Here is a 17,021-nt window from a genome sequence, read left to right as displayed (position 1 = left end):
GTGTTGACCCGTTGCCTGAAGTTGCGGGCAGCTGCATCAGTGTCGGTGGTGCGGATTGGTGGGTTCTGTGAGACGGTCACGATAAGTTGGTCTTCGGTGACCTTGCTCCAACTGTGGTGGGGGATGTGTTGTGTGTATCTTGAAGGTGAAGTGGATGCAGCTGTGGTCTGTCCAGTGGAGTTCGGTGGTGTGGGTGAAAGAGACGTGATTGCTGGCGGAGAAAATAGGGTTGAGTGTGGGTCCTGCGGAGTGGGTTGGTGTTGTGACAAACTGTTTGAGGCCGAGGTTGGAGAGGTTGTGGAGCAGGGTGGCGGTGTTGTTGTCATTGGTGTTCTTGAGGTAGAAGTTTAAGTCTCCGAGGAGTATGTAGTCAGTGGATGCGAGAGTGTGCGTGCTGATGATGTCAGTAATAGAGTCGCTAAACAGCTGCTGTTGGCCGGGGGGCCTGTAGACAAGGGTCCCTTAGATTGTGGATTTGGAAGTGCAGGAGTTCGGAGGTGCTGACGGTGTCTTCAGTGTTGGTCGTGATCCTGAGGGAGTTCTTGTGGATGATGGCAATGCCTCCTCCTGGTTTGTTGGAGTGATCCCTGCGGGTGATCTTGTAGCCATCCGGGATGGCTATTGCGATGTCAGGCGCTGAGGAGGGGTTCATCCAGGTCTCGGTCAGGAAGGCGACATCTGGGGAGGCTGAGTCAAGTAGATTCCATAGCTCTACTGCGTGCTTGTGGACAGAGCGGGTGTTGAGGAGGATACATCTGAGATGGTTGCGTCCTGCCTTGGTGGGTAGGTCGTTCGGGTGGAGGCTGGTGAAGGTGCAGGTTCCGGCAGGAGAAGGGTCCACGGGCGGTCTGCGTGGAGGCTTGAAGGCAGGTGGGAGAGCGGCCGGTGTTGAGGGTGTGGAGGGTGGCAGTGTCCTAGTGAAGACATGCATGGTGGCGGTGTGGGGGACGGGGCCCAGGGGTACTGGCACTGGGCACGGTCCAGGCGTGGACGGGCGCAGACTGGCTTGCCTTTGGTGCGCCCACACAGCGCCTGCCATTAAGTAGGGAGAAAAGAACAGCTGGGAGGTTGGAGGGGGGCAATAAACAGCACAAAAAAGAGGGGGAAACGAAAAAAGGGCCGCAGGGCAGCAGTGGCGGGGGAGAGAGAGAGAGGGGGACAGCGAAAGTGAGAGAGAGAGTGAGGAGTGAGAAAGAAACAAGGAAAAGGAGCACTAAGGGACAGTAGTGGAGCATAGAGCAAAGCAAAGCAGAGAAAAGGAGGAGAGAGGCAGAAGGTAGCCTAGTAGGAGAGCAGAGCTCACCCACTAGACATCAGGGATGAGGTACAGGCAGAAGCCTGTGGGTGGAGGAGGGCCTCGAACTCCTGACAGGGTTCAGGAGTTCAGAGGAGCCAGGGAAAGGGCTCTATTTAGAGGGTGGAGCCACGGGAGGCAGAGCAATGCACTGACCAGGTCATTGGTATTGCTCAGTCTACCACACAGCGGCTGCCATTAAGTAGGAAGGTGGGGGGGAGAGGACAGCTGGGAGGAGGAAGGGGGATGAAAAACGGTGTGAAAAAGGGGGCGGAGCTGGAAAGGGGGGAGGTGGGGGGTCAGTAGCGGCGGAGAGAGAGAGGGGTGGAGCGAAAGTGAGAGAGAGAGAGTGGAGTGAGAGAGAAACGAGGAAAAGGAGCACTAAGGGACAGTTGTGGAGCAGAGAGCGAAGCAAAGCAGAGAAAAGGAGGATAGAGACAGAAGGTAGCCTAGTAGGAGAGCAGAGTTCTCCCACTAGACACCAGGGATGGGACGCAGGCTGAAGCCTGTGGGTGGAGGAGGGCCACGAACTCCTGACAGGGGTCAGAAGTTCAGAGGAGCCAGGGACAGGGCTCTTCTCAAAGGGTGGAGCCACAGGAGGCAGAGCGATGCACTGACCAAGTAGTGATTTGAAACAGTTAAAAGAACCAGGTGTTTGGGAAAAGGTTGGTAAGGGGTTTGCTTTGGAGGGAAATTGGCTTAGTAATATTTGGAATGGGGTTCTATTAAAAATTATACTGGGAATATTAATTGTTGTGGGTTGTCTACTAGGAATATGGGGATTATGCAAATTGTGTAAAAGAATTAAATTGAAAAGGTCTAAAAATAATCAAAGGAGAGAAGAAAGAAAAAGGGAAAGAATTTATAGGGAAAATTCAACGAGAAGACGAAATGTCGAAGAAATAAATTATAAAATTGTGGTTGGTAAATTTGGTGTGATGAGACATTTAGGCCCTCATTCTGACTTTGGCGGGCGGCGGTTGCCGGCCGCCAAAATCAGGCAGCCGAAAGACCGCTCCGCGGTCAAAAGACCGCGGCGGCCATTCTGGCTTTCCCGCTGGGCCGGCGGACGCCCGCCAAAGGAGCACCCGCCGGCCCAGCGGGAAAGGCCCTGCAACAATGAAGCCGGCTCCGAATGGAGCCGGCGGAGTTGCAGGGGTGCGACGGGTGCAGTTGCACCCGTCGTGATTTTCACTGTCTGCAATGCAGACAGTGAAAATCTTTATGGGGCCCTGTTAGGGGGCCCCTGCACTGCCCATGCCCCCCAGGGGCCCCACGACACCCGTTCCCGCCATCCTGTTCCTGGCGGTAAAAACCGCCAGAAACAGGGTGGCGGGAAGGGGGTCGGAATCTCCATGGCGGCGCTGCTCTTGTAGTGCCGCCATGGAGATTCAGCCCATGCAGGGGAAATCCGGTGGAAAACCGCCGGATTCCCTTTTCTGGCCACGGCTTTACTGCTGCGGTCAGAATGGGCTGGGAAGCACCGCCAGCCTGTTGGCGGTGCTTCCGTGGTCCCCGGCCCTGGCGGTCTTGGACCGCCAGGGTCGGAATGACCCCCTTAGTCATCAGAGGAGGGATTGCTGAAGCAGATGTCTTAAATTAGAAATTATTAATGAGTATTTATGTATTTTGAATAATGAATTTTGTAGAAAATGAATAACGTATAGAAAAATAATGCACACATTTGAAAATGTGACCTCAAAGAATAGCCACTAGTGTTTACGAAATGTACTAATTGATGATTAATACTTACAAAATATTGAAAATGTATTAGATTAATGAAGTAATATTTCATATTAACGGTTATGAAGTACGTTTTAGCTTATTAATTGTAGGCCTTCACTTAGCGAGTGTCTTGGCCTAAGTTTGCCAGGCCTCATGCAGAAGCTTTATTTCTTAGCATTTAATAGAAAATGCTGACAGAGTAAACTGACTGTGAAATGTTCATTGTTTAATAAAAAGCTTAGCAGAAGCTTTCCATGAGAACTGACTAACAGGAGACAGTGTCCTTAAAATGTATCGGACTGTATGTAATGTGTGCAAAAGGTTCTTTCCCAGGACGCAAACAATGAAGTCACTGACTAGAGATGAAGATGCAACAAATTTGATACCTTATGAGCCGGATGATGAGAACATCGTAAAGTGGACCAATCAAAGTTGTGTGAAAGACAAAATATTAGAATTGGTATAGAATCACTATTGGATAGAGTAGTAACATACGATTAATTAACCAATTGGAAATTGAGAGTTAGTTTGGGTGACTTTGGTATAACAACGCGACAGAGGGAACTTAGGCAGAGAAATTGAAGGTTGCGAGAGATGAAACCAGAAGAGACTTAGAAGAGATTTGAGATTATGTCATTGGACTCATACTCCCTGACTGAGAGCCTGATGTGTTGCTGATCAATTGATGACCCGAGGACGAAGATTGATTCTGTTTGCTTACCCACACCGTGGATAGGTAGATATGACAATATGACTGAATTGTATTTTTATGCCTTTTCTTTATAGGTACCAAGTGCACTGTTTTAGTAGTTTTCCTTAGCTAGATGTTTTCCTAAATTTGTGTTCTAAATAGTTTTGCATGAAACCCCACATGCTAATGCTAATCTGGATTAGTTGAGGTTATCTACATTACTATTACACCTACAGAGACAAATGGTTGACAAATTAGTTTGCTGATCTCTATGGATTATGTCACCCTATTAAAGTTGACTCTTCTGATGATTTGCACTGATGTCTTAGAATGTATTGTGATTCAAGATTTGATTAGATTGTGTTTCTTGTGTTTTTTTGGTTAATCAATATCATTCTTATATGCCTTCTGACTTGATTCCGAGATAATCTACATGACTTTAGCATTGTTAATATAAGGGAAATAAACTTACTAAACTTTTACTAAAGGTGTGGTTATTCATGGCTGGAAAGTCATGGTGTGTGACATTTATTGACTCCATTGATTAACTGAATTGACTAATAATTATTGATTATTGTGTATTGATTATTGGTTCTGTTCTGGAGCTATGGTAAGAACATCTTAAACGAGTCAAAAGGTTCATCAACCTATACGCATCCCCATGTAAGTTTACTTATTAAGGACCGACGCGCTAACATACCTGTAAGCACTACACATAGCTCCGTCTCACACCATTGCTTCACCAACACCATGTAACTATAAGCTGTGAATAAGCTCCCTTTTCAGCCCTGTACCCCTACAACTTGCGGCACTACAAATTCAGCAGAGCCCCTCTACCCCTGTAAGAGCATATGTTACATGGAAGTCCCATATATATTCTGTACATGTAAAGTAAGGTGGATCTATAGAGGGCTTCTTGTCACTCGGGAATACATCCAGGCGCATGGGTGGCCTGTGTCACTGAAAGCTCTGCAGGTACCTCGCTGTAGACTCTGTATTATCATGTGTTATTATCAGCCATGAAGAGAGTCTCCGCCGCTTACTCTTTAGTTGCTATAAGCTCTTTGGGAAGCTTCCTTCATTCTTGTAAAAACATGCATTACTACAGGCTGTGCAAGATGCTTCTGTTTATAACCTGTGATTGGGTGATGTGTGTCAATTCCTTTTCACAGCTCTGTGTCTCTGTGAGCTCTATGGGAAGCATTATCTCATCCTTGAGCGAACAAGTGTCACTCCAGGATCTGCAAGGAGCTTCCATCCCAACCTGTGTGTGGGTGATGTGTATCAGTTCCTTTTGCTTTATTCAACCTATTTATAGATGACGTGTGTGTATGCTCTGTGAGAAGCCCTTCTAATTAACTTGCAAGCACATTTTACTACGGGCTCTCGAAGAAGTTTTCATTTACAACCAGTGCTTGGGAGATATGTGTTAGTTCATTTTCACAGCCTTTGTTTAGATTATTTGTGTTTCCGAAAGCTATGTGAGAAGCTCCCTCTCCTCCCTGGACACGCACATGTTACCGCAGGCTCGACAAAGAGCTCCCCTTTGTACCTTGTGCCTGAATTATTGCTGTTACTGTAAGCTCTGCAGGGAGCTCCTTCTCATCACTTCAGCAATTCTCACGTATATTTCTTTGCTTGGACCACCCCCTGAACTTCTAACCTGTGTGATGTACCACTTCCAGCTAAGCATGAGTGTTAGATTGCTGTTTACAAGTCTAGACTGCACCAGTAGCCTTATTCTGAGCCAGTTACCCACTGGAGTTCGAAGATCTAGGTAACCACCTTCAGTGATAAGGCTTATTGCTAACCCTAGGTGGCAGGGAAATACTTCATAGTTGGCACTGGAGGATAAAATAACCTTCAAATTCCTTTGGTTCATGTGAGCTGTAACTAATCAATGACGGTCCAGTATTGTGATACCAAAGGATCTGATCTAGAGATTTGTGGTATTGTATAATTCTCCAACTGCTAGAAACGTGGATGTACTGCCACAACAATAGACCGTGGACAAAACATGGAAGATGTCAATTGGCCAGCAATCCTCCTGAACTTGGTAATTCGATGTTGAATCTACCGCACCCACTAGAATTTGTAGATTAACCATCACCATCTGTTTCTAAATCAGACCCAACATTGGCCTGCCACAGACCATAAGATCCTTGCAATCATCCAGCATAGATCTTTTTTAGTCTGTAGTATCCTCACATTCCTGGCCAGGTAAGGGCAACTGTTTCTTCCACTTCGACACCCAAACTTTGAAATCGGCATCCTCATTCAACTTGAAAAATGATATAAACAAATCTGATAACTACAGAATAGTATCACTATTTTCTTGAATCTCCTGCACTCACTATTTCATAGGCAAAAACACTCCAGCTCCAACAGACGACAAACCTTTACTCTTTAAAGGTATTCATTAATTCATCCATTCATTTGTTCATGCTTTGTGGTGCTACACACTGTGCAGGGAGCTCTCTAACACCCCATAGCTCAAATGACTGGTCTTTTTGTATGCTGTGCATGACAAAGCTCTCCTAATCACACCTTGCGCCTCAATGAACTGGTACTCTGTAAGCTCTGGAAGGAGCCAAGTACAAAAAATAAGCAAACACGTTTTACTCAATTGCATCAGAGTTAGAAATGGAGTCCTAGTTGGCAGAGGTATTCACCTTAGCTTGCATCAAAATTACCACGCACGGAGACTGCAGAGGAGGAGATGCGCAGACAAATAAGGTGTGCGTCAGATTTTCCAACGCAGCACAGATGATGCGTTGTTTCTTTCCACGCTGCAATGGGCTTTGCGTCGATTTTCGGCATGCAGTCTTGGTTCCTCACTGCGATGCGGTGATCTTTTGACACACAGGGACAATGCAAGGAAAAATCCTGGGCATGCGGTAAGAAGTCACAGGCGTTACATTGATCCGGTAGGCGATGCATTGAACTTTCCGGCACATGGCAGGTGCTGCGTTGATTCTTCACTCACAAAGTCGGGCTGAGTCGTTCCGGTTCAGCTGTGTAGATCCGGTTGGGTTGTGTATCGAATTTCCGGTCATAATGCAGGCGCTGCATCGATCATCGCTCGGGAAGTCAGGCTGCATTATTCCGGTTCGGCTATGTGGTGATTTTCTCATCATAGGGCAGGCTGTGGGTAGTTTCCAGCAGGCTGTGTCGATTTTCGGTGCACAAGGATTTTCCTTGAAGAGATGAAGTCTTTTTGGCCCTGTTACTTCAGAAAACAGGAGGAAAGCTCAATCCAAGCCCTTGGAGAGCACTTCTCAGCAAAGTGAGAGGGCAGCTGGACATCAGGGCAACAGCAGGGCAGCAGTCCTTTACAGCAAAGCAGTCCAGATGAGTCCTTTGGGCAGAGAAGCAGTTCCTCTTGACAGGTTGCAGGTTCAGGTCCATGAGTGTCTGATTTGGTGGGGTCAGAGACCCGGTTTATATACCAAAAAATGCCTTTGAAGTGGGGGAGACTTCAACAAGTGTTTTTGAAGTGCACAAGGTTCCCTTTCAGTATAGATCTGTCTGCCAGAGTCCCAGTAGGGGGTTTGGCAGTCCATTGTGAGCATTTGAAATGTAAGTGTCAGGCCCTCCACCCTCCCAGCCCAGGAAGACCCATTCAGTATGCAGATGAGAGCAGTTGTGACTGAGCATCCTATGTTTGTGGTTGTCTGGGTGAAATGCACAATGGAGCTGTCAACCAGACCAGCCGAGACGTGGATTGGAGACAGGCTGTAAGGCACAGATGGATTTTAAGTGCAGAGAAATGCTCACTTTCTAAAAGTGGCATTTCTAAAATAGTAATATAAAATCCAACCTCACCAAGAAGCAGGATTTTCTATTACCATTATGGCCATACTAAATATGACCTGGTTATCCCTTTCTGATAGGAATGTGCCACTCAAACAGTATGTGAGGGTAGTCCTAATGCTATCCTAAGAAAGGAGCAGGCCTCACAGTAGTGGAAAACGAATTTAGGAGTTTTCCACTGCCAGGACATATTAAACACACATGTACATGTCCTGTCTTTTATCTACATAGCACCCTGAACAATGGGTTACCTAGGACCTACATTAGGGGTGATTTATATGTAGAAAAAGGGGAGTTGAAGGCTTGGCAAGTACTTTTAAATGCCAAGTCGAAGTGGCAGTGAAACTGCACACACAGGCCTTGCAGTGGCAGGCCTGAGATATGGTTTAGGAGCTACTTATGTGGGTGGCACAGCCAGTGCTGCAGGCCCAGTAGTAGCATTCAGTCTACCAGTGTAGGAAAGTACCATCTTGCCTGGCATGTTACCCCCATATTTCACTGTATATATGTTGTTTTAGTGTATGTGTCACTGGGACCCTTCCAGCCAGGGCCCCAGTGCTCATAAGTGTGCCCTGTATGTGTTCCCTGTGTGATGACTAACTGTCTCACTGAGGCTCTGCTAACCAGAACCTCAGTGGTTATGCTCTCTCTGCTTTCTAAATTGTCACTAACAGGCTAGTGACAAATTTCACCAATTCACATTGGCATACTGGAACACCCTTATAATTCCCTAGTATATGGTACTGAGGTACCCAGGGTATTGGGGTTCCAGGAGATCCCTATGGGCTGCAGCATTTCTTTTGCCACCCATAGGGAGCTCTGACAATTCTTACACAGGCCTGCCACTGCAGCCTGAGTGAAATAGCGTCCACGTTATTTCACAGCCATTTACCACTGCACTTAAGTAACTTATAAGTCACCTATATGTCTAACCTTCACCTGGTGAAGGTTGGGTGCTAAGTTACTTAGTGTGTGGGCACCCTGGCACTAGCCAAGGTACCCCCACATCGTTCAGGGCAAATTCCCCGGACTTTGTGAGTGCGGGGACACCAATTCACTCGTGCACTATACGTAGGTCACTACCTATGTATAGCGTCACAATGGTAACTCCGAACATGGCCATGTAACATGTCTAAGATCATGGAATTGTCTCCCCAATGCCATCCTGGCATTGGGGAGACAATTCCATGATCCCCCGAGTCTCTAGCACAGACTCGGGTACTGCCAAACTGCCTTTCCCGGGGTTTCACTGCAGCTGCTGCTGCTGCCAACCCCTCAGACAGGTTTCTGCCCTACTGGGGTCCAGCCAGGCCTGGCCCAGAAGGGCAGAAAACAAAGGAATTCCTCAGAGAGAGGGTGTTACACCCTCTCCCTTTGGAAAAAGGTGCCAGGGCTGGGGAGGAGTAGCCTACCCCAGCCTCTGGAAATGCTTTGATGGGCACGGATGGTGCCCATCTCTGCATAAGCCAGTCTACACTGGTTCAGGGATCCCCCAGCTCTGCTCTGGCACGAAACTGGACAAAGGAAAGGGGAGTGACCACTCCCCTGACCTGCACCTCCCAGGGGAGGTGCCCAGAGCTCCTCCAGCCTGCCCCAGACCTCTGCCATCTTGGATTCAGAGGTGTGCTGGCACACTGGACTGCTCTGAGTGGCCAGGGCCAGCAGGTGACGTCAGAGACTCCTTCTGATAGGCTCTTACCTGTGTTACTAGCCTATCCTCCTTCCTAGGTAGCCAAACCTCCTTTTTTTCTGGCTATTTAGGGTCTCTACTTTGGGGAATTCTTCAGATACCAAATGCAAGAGCTCATCAGAGTTCCTCTGCATCTCCCTCTTCACCATCTGCCAAAGGATCGACCGCTGACTGCTCAGGACGCCTGCAAAACCGCAACAAAGTAGCAAAGACGACTACTGCAACCTTGTATCGCTTCATCCTGACGGCTTTCTCGACTGTTTCCTGGTGGTGCATGCTCTGGGGGTAGCCTGCCTCATTCTTGCACCAGGAGCTCTGAAGAAATCTCCCGTGGGTCAACGGAATCTTCCCCCTGCAACCGCAGGCAACAAAAGACTGCATCACCGGTCCTCTGGGTCCCCTCTCAGCACGACGAGCGTGGTCCCTGGAAATCAGCAACTCTGTCCAAGTGACTCCCACAGTCCAGTGACTCTTCAGTCCAAGTTTGGTGGAGGTAAGTCCTTCCCTTCCCACGCTAGACTGCATTGCTGGGTACCGCGTGATTTGCAGCTGCTCCGGCTCCTGTGCACTCTTCCAGGATTTCCTTCGTGCACAGCCAAGCCTGGTCCCCGACACTCTAACCTGCAGTGCACAACCATCTGAGTTGTCCTCCGGTGTCGTGGGACTCCCTTTTCTGACTTCGGGTGGACCCCGGTTCACTCCTCTTCCAAGTGCCTTTTCTGGTACTTCTGCGGGTGCTGCCTGCTTCTGTGAGGGCTCCCTGACTTGCTGGGCGCCCCCTCTGTCTCCTCATCTAAGTTGCGACATCCTGGTCCCTCCTGGGCCACAGCAGCATCCTAAAACCCTAACCGCAACCCTTGCAGCTAGCAAGGCTTGTTTGCGGTCTTTCTGCGTGGGAACACCTCTGCAAGCTTCTTCACAACGTGTGACATCCATCCTCCAAAGGGGAAGTTCCTAGTCCTCTTCGTTCTTGCAGAAACCAAAGCTTCTTCCATCCAGTGGCAGCTTCTTTGCACCTTCAGCTGGCATTTCCTGGGCAACTGCCCACTCTCGACATTGTTGCGACTCTTGGACTTGGTCCCCTTGTTCACAGGTACTCAGGTCCGGAAATCCACTGTTGTTGCTTTGCTGGTGTTGGTCTTCCTTGCAGAAACCCCCTATCATGACTTCTGTGCTCTCTGGGGGTTATAGGTGCACTTTACACCTACTTCTCAGGGTCTTGGGGTGGGCTACTTTTCTAACCCTCACTGTTTTCTTACAGTCCCAGCGACCCTCTACAAGCTCACATAGGTTTGGGGTCCATTTGTGGTTTGCATTCCACTTTTGGAGTATATGGTTTGTGTTGCCCCTGTACCTATGTGCTCCTATTGCAATCTACTGTAACTTTACATTGCTTGCATTACTTCCTTTTGCTATTACTGCATATTTTTGGTATTGTGTACATATATCTTGTGTATATTTGGCATTCTCATACTGAGGGTACTCACTGAGATACTTTTGGCATATTGTCATAAAAATAAAGTGCCTTTATTTTTAGTATATCTGTCTATTGTGTTTTCTTATGATATTGTGCATATGACACCAGTGGTATAGTAGGAGCTTTGCATGTCTCCTAGTTCAGCCTAAGCCGCTCTGCTATAGCTACCTTCTATCAGCCTAAGCTGCTAGAAACACCTCTTCTGTACTAATAAGGGATAACTGGACCTGGTACAGAGTGTAAGTACTCCTTGATACCCACTACAAGCCAGGCCAGCCTCCTACATTGGTTGTGCAGCGGTGGGATATGTACTTGCAACTACTTACCACTTTGTCATTGTGTACTTTTCATAAGAGAATAATATACAAAACAAGTTCAGTGTATGTACACCTAACCAAAAAAGATTTGCTTTTCTTTTCTTACACTATCTGCTAAGTGCTGAAAAGTACTCCTAAACTTTCTAAAAAGTTTCAAAAAAGTTGAAAAAGGTTTTTTTTCTGTTCTTTAAAAAGTCCTGAAACTTTTTCTATCTTTTATCTGTCTCTAAACTTTTTCTATCATGTCTGGTGTAGGAACTCCTCTTAATTTGGTCAATACAACTTATGACCACCTTAACTTTAAGAGCCTAAGGAGTCTCTGCATTGATAGAGGTTTAGTGGTAGGAAAGAACCCTACTAGAGAATTTCTGTCTAATATGCTTAATGAGAATGATAAAGCCCTGGGTGGCACCTGATCTGAAAAGTTGATAGATAGCTCACACTCTGACTCAGGGGAGCCCCTTGAGGGAGTGTTACAGGGTTCCCTTGCTAATCTGCCCCTTAGCATAACACCTAGCATTGCTGGTAGTAATAGAAGCTCACATCATAGTAGGGATGTTTTTGTTCCTGGAGGCCAGGTTGTTAGAGTGCCAACTGTTAGGGACAGGTCTCCCTCTGCCCATTCCAATCTTTCTTCTGTGTCAAAACATTCCCAACCCACCCACCCTGATGACAAAATGTTAGAAAGGGAACTCAATAAGTTGAGAGTGGAAGAGACCAGACTGAAGCTTAAACAGCAACAGCTGGCTCTAGACAGGGAATCCCTAGACTTAGAAAAAGAGAGACAGAGGTTGGGGTTTGGACCCCATGGTAGCAGCAGCAGTGTTCCTGATAGCAATCCTATTAAAGAGCATGATTCCAGGAATCTGCACAAGATAGTTCCCCCTTACAAGGAGGGGGATGACAATAACAAGTGGTTTGCTGCACTTGAGAGGGCCTGTATGGTACAGGGGGTCCCTCAAAGGCAGTGGGCTGCTATCCTATGGCTATCTTTCAGTGGAAAGGGTAGGGATAGGCTCCTTACTGTTAAGGAAAGTGATGCCAATAATTTTACAGTTTTGAAGAATGCACTCTTGGATGGATTTGGCTTAACCACTGAACAATACAGGATTCAGTTCAGAGAAACCATAAAAGAGTCCTCCCATGACTGGGTAGTCTTTGTTGACTATTCAGTGAAGGCCTTGGAGGGGTGGTTACATGGCAGTAAAGTTTCTGACTATGAAAGCCTGTACAATCTAATCCTGAGAGAGCATATTCTGAATAACTGTGTGTCTGATTTGTTAAACCACTATCTAGTGGACTCAGATCTGACCTCTCCCCAAGAATTGGGAAAGAAGGCAGACAAATGGGTCAGAACAAGAGTGAACAGAAAAGTTCATACAGGGGGTGACAAGGATGGCAAGAAGAAGGATGGTAAGTCTTCAGACAAGGGTGGGGACAAATCTAAAAATGAGTCTTAATCAGGCCCACAAAAACACTCTGGTGGGGGTGGTGGGTCCAAATCCTCTTCTAATCAAGTAAAGAAACCATGGTGCTATTTATGTAAAGTAAAAGGCCATTGGACAACTGATGCCAGTTGTGTAGGAGGCTGGACTGGCTTGTAGTGAATACCAAGGGGTACTTACACCTTGCACCAGGCCCAGGTATCCCTTATTAGTGTAGAGGGGTGTCTAGCAGCTTAGGCTGATAGAAAAGGTAGCTTAGCAGAGCAGCTTAGGCTGAACTAGGAGACGAGTGAAGCTCCTACAGTACCACTAGTGTCATATGCACAATATCATAAGAAAACACAATACACAGATATACTAAAAATAAAGGTACTTTATTTTTATGTCAATATGCCAAAGTATCTCAGTGAGTACCCTCAGTATGAGGATAGCAAATATACACAAGATATATGTACACAATACCAAAATATGCAGTAATAGCAATAGAAAACAGTGCAAACAATGTATAGTCACAATAGAATGCAATGGGGGCACATAGGGATAGGGGCAACACAAACCATATACTCTAGAAGTGGAATGCGAACCACGAATGGACTCCAAACCTATGTGACCTCGTAGAGGGTCGCTGGGACTGTAAGAAAACAGTGAGGGTTAGATAAATAGCCCACCCCAAGACCCTGAAAAGTGGGTGCAAAGTGCACCTAAGTTCCCCAAAGAGCACAGAAGTCGTGATAGGGTAATTCTGCAGGAAAGACCAACACCAGCAATGCAACAACGATGGATTTCCAGACGAGAGTACCTGTGGAACAAGGGGACCAAGTCCAAAAGTCACGATCAAGTCGGGAGTGGGCAGATGCCCAGGAAATGCCAGCTGTGGATGCAAAGAAGCTGCCACCGGATGGTAGAAGCTGAGGATTCTGCACGAACGACAAGGGCTAACAACTTCCCCTTTGGAGGATGGATATCCCACGTCATGGAGAGTCGTGCAGAAGTATTTTCCCACAGAAAGACCGTAAACAAGCCTAGCTAGCTGCAAGGGTCGCGATTAGGGTTTTTGGATGCTGCTGTGGCACATGAGGGACCAGGATGTCGCCAATTGCGTGAGGAGACAGACGGGCCGCCCAGCAAGAGAAGGAGCCCACTTAGAAGCAAGCAGCACCCGCAGAAGTGCCGGAACAGGCACTACGAAGTGGAGTGAATCGGTGCTCACCCAAAGTTGCACAAGAGAGTCCCACGCTGCCGGAGGACAACTCAGGAGGTCGTGCAATGCAGGTTAGAGTGCCGGGGACCCAGGCTTGGCTGTGCACAAAGGAAATCCTCAGTGAGTGCACAGGAGCCGGAGTAGCTGCAAAACACGCGGTTCCCAGCAATGCAGTCTGGCGTGGGGAGGCAAGGACTTACCTCCACCAAACTTGGACTGAAGAGTCACTGGACTGTGGGAGTCACTTGGACAGAGTTGCTGAGTTCAAGGGACCTCGCTCGTCGTGCTGAGAGGAGACCCAGAGGACCGGTGATGCAGTTCTTAGGTGCCTGCGGTTGCAGGGGGAAGATTCCATCGACCCACGGGAGATTTCTTCGGAGCTTCTAGTGCAGAGAGGAGGCAGACTACCCCCACAGCATGCACCACCAGGAAAACAGTCGAGAAGGCGGCTGGATCAGCGTTACAGTGTCGCAGTAATCGTCGTTGCTACTTTGTTGCAGTTTTGCAGGCTTCCAGCGCGGTCAGCAGTCGATTCCTTGGCAGAAGGTGAAGAGAGAGATGCAGAGGAACTCTGATGAGCTCTTGCATTCGTTATCTAAGGATGTCCCCAAAGCAGAGACTCTAAATAGCCAGAAAAGGAGGTTTGGCTACCTAGGAGAGAGGATAGGCTAGCAACACCTGAAGGAGCCTATCAGAAGGAGTCTCTGACGTCACCTGCTGGCCCTGGCCACTCAGAGCAGTCCAGTGTGCCAGCAGCACCTCTGTTTCCAAGATGGCAGAGGTCTGGAGCACACTGGAGGAGCTCTGGGCACCTCCCAGGGGAGGTGCAGGTCAGGGGAGTGGTCACTCCCCTTTCCTTTGTCCAGTTTCGCGCCAGAGCAGGGCTGAGGGATCCCTGAACCGGTGTAGACTGGCCTATGCAGACATGGGCACCATCTGTGCCCATCAAAGCATTTCCAGAGGCTGGGGGAGGCTACTCCTCCCCAGCCCTGACACCTTATTCCAAAGGGAGAGGGTGTAACACCCTCTCTCTGAGGAAGTCCTTTGTTCTGCCTTCCTGGGCCAAGCCTGGCTGGACCCCAGGAGGGCAGAAACCTGTCTGAGGGGTTGGCAGCAGCAGCAGCTGCAGTGAAACCCCGGGAAAGGCAGTTTGGCAGTACCCGGGTCTGTGCTAGAGACCCAGGGAATCATGGGATTGTCTCCCCAATACCAGGATGGCATTGGTGGGGCAATTCCATGATCTTAGACATGCTACATGGCCATATTCGGAGTTACCATTGTGAAGCTATACATAGGTAGTGACCTATGTATAGTGCACGCGTGTAATGGTGTCCCCGCACTCACAAAGTCCGGGGATTTGGCCCTGAACAATGTGGGGTAACCAGGTAAAGGTTAGACATATAGGTAACTTATAAGTTACTTAAGTGCAGTGTAAAATGGCTGTGAAATAACGTGGACGTTATTTCACTCAGGCTGCAGTGGCAGGCCTGTGTAAGAATTGTCAGAGCTCCCTATGGGTGGCAAAAGAAATGCTGCAGCCCATAGGGATCTCCTGGAACCCCAATACCCTGGGTACCTCAGTACCATATACTAGGGAATTATAAGGGTGTTCCAGTAAGCCAATGTAAATTGGTGAAATTGGTCACTAGCCTGTTAGTGACAATTTGGAAAGAAATGAGAGAGCCTAACCACTGAGGTTCTGACTAGCAGAGCCTCAGTGAGACAGTTAGTCATAACCCAGGTAACACATAAAGGGCACACTTATGAGCACTGGGGGCCCTGGCTGGCAGGGTCCCAGTGACACATACACTAAAACAACATATATACAGTGAAATATGGGGGTAACATGCCAGGCAAGATGGTACTTTCCTACAAGTTGTCCAAAGAAAAGCACCAAGGCTCCCACTACCACAACCCCTACTGCAACCTCTAGTGCCCCTAATAATAGCAGTGGTGGTGGAAGCAAACCTACTAATAGCCAATCCAAGGGAGTAGCTGGGCTCACTTTTGGTAATTTAGTTGGGGTTGGTCTTGTTAGGGAGACCACCGAGGCTGTGCTAGTCTTTGAAGGTGCCATTGATTTGGCCACCTTGGTTGCTTGTCCCCTTAATATGGATAAGTACAAGCAACTTCCCCTAATCAATGGTGTTGAGGTTCAGGCCTACAGGGACACAGGTGCCAGTGTTACCATGGTAATAGAGAAACTGGTACACCCTGAACAACACCTACTTGGTCACCAGTACCAAGTGACAGACGCTCATAACAACACTCTTAGCCACCCCATGGCTGTTGTGAATCTCAACTGGGGGGGGGGGTTTACTGGTCCAAAGAAAGTTGTGGTTGCTTCAGATTTACCTGTAGACTGTCTACTATGAAATGATTTAGAGACATCAGCTTGGGCAGAAGTGGAGTTGGAGGCTCATGCAGCAATGCTGGGCATTCCTGGGCATATTTTTGCTTTGACAAGGGCTCAGGCCAAAAAGCAAAAAGGACAGGGAGACTTGGATCCTGGAACAATGGACCAAGTGCTCATAAAAGCTAGGGTGAGTAAGGGTAAATCCCTACCCACTATCCCTCCATCTACTGATGATTCAACTTCTGAGGAAGAAGAATTTCCCCCCTGTGCAGAACCTTCACCAGAGGAGCTGGCAGCAGACAATGCTGAGCTTTTGGGTGGAGGGGGGCCTGCCAGGGAGGAGCTGAGTGTAGCACAGCAAATCTGTCCCACATTAGAGGGTCTCAGGCAGCAAGCTGTCAAACAGCAAAATGGGGATGTCAGAGACTCACATAGAGTTTACTGGGAGGACAACCTCTTGTACACAGAGGCAAGGGAACCAAAACCTGGAGCAGCCAGGAGATTAGTCATTCCCCTGCAGTACAGAGAGTTCCTCCTAACTCTGACACATGACATTCCTTTGGCTGGACATTTGGGTCAGATTAAAACATGGGAAAGGCTTGTCCCCCTGTTTCACTGGCCTAGAATGTCAGAGGACACAAAAGACTTTTGTAAGTCCTGTGTGACCTGCCAAGCCAGTGGCAAGACTGGTGGCACTCCAAAGGCGCCCCTTATTCCACTACCTGTGGTTGGGATTCCCTTTGAAAGGGTAGGGGTTGACATAGTTGGTCCCCTTGACCCTCCTACTGCTTCAGGCAATAGGTTTATCTTGGTGGTAGTGGACCATGCCACAAGATATCCTAAAGCTATTCCTCTAAGGACCACTACAGCTCCTGTAGTGGCAAAAGCCCTCCTGGGAATCTTTTCCAGGGTGGGTTTCCCAAAAGAGGTTGTAACAGACAGGGGTAGGAACTTTATGTCTGCATACTTGAAGGCCATGTGGAAAGAATGTGGTGTAACATACAAATTCACC

This window comes from Pleurodeles waltl, chromosome 2_1 (assembly GCF_031143425.1).
Source record: "Pleurodeles waltl isolate 20211129_DDA chromosome 2_1, aPleWal1.hap1.20221129, whole genome shotgun sequence".
In the NCBI taxonomy this organism is placed as follows: domain Eukaryota; kingdom Metazoa; phylum Chordata; class Amphibia; order Caudata; family Salamandridae; genus Pleurodeles; species Pleurodeles waltl.
This window is presented reverse-complemented; position numbering follows the sequence as displayed.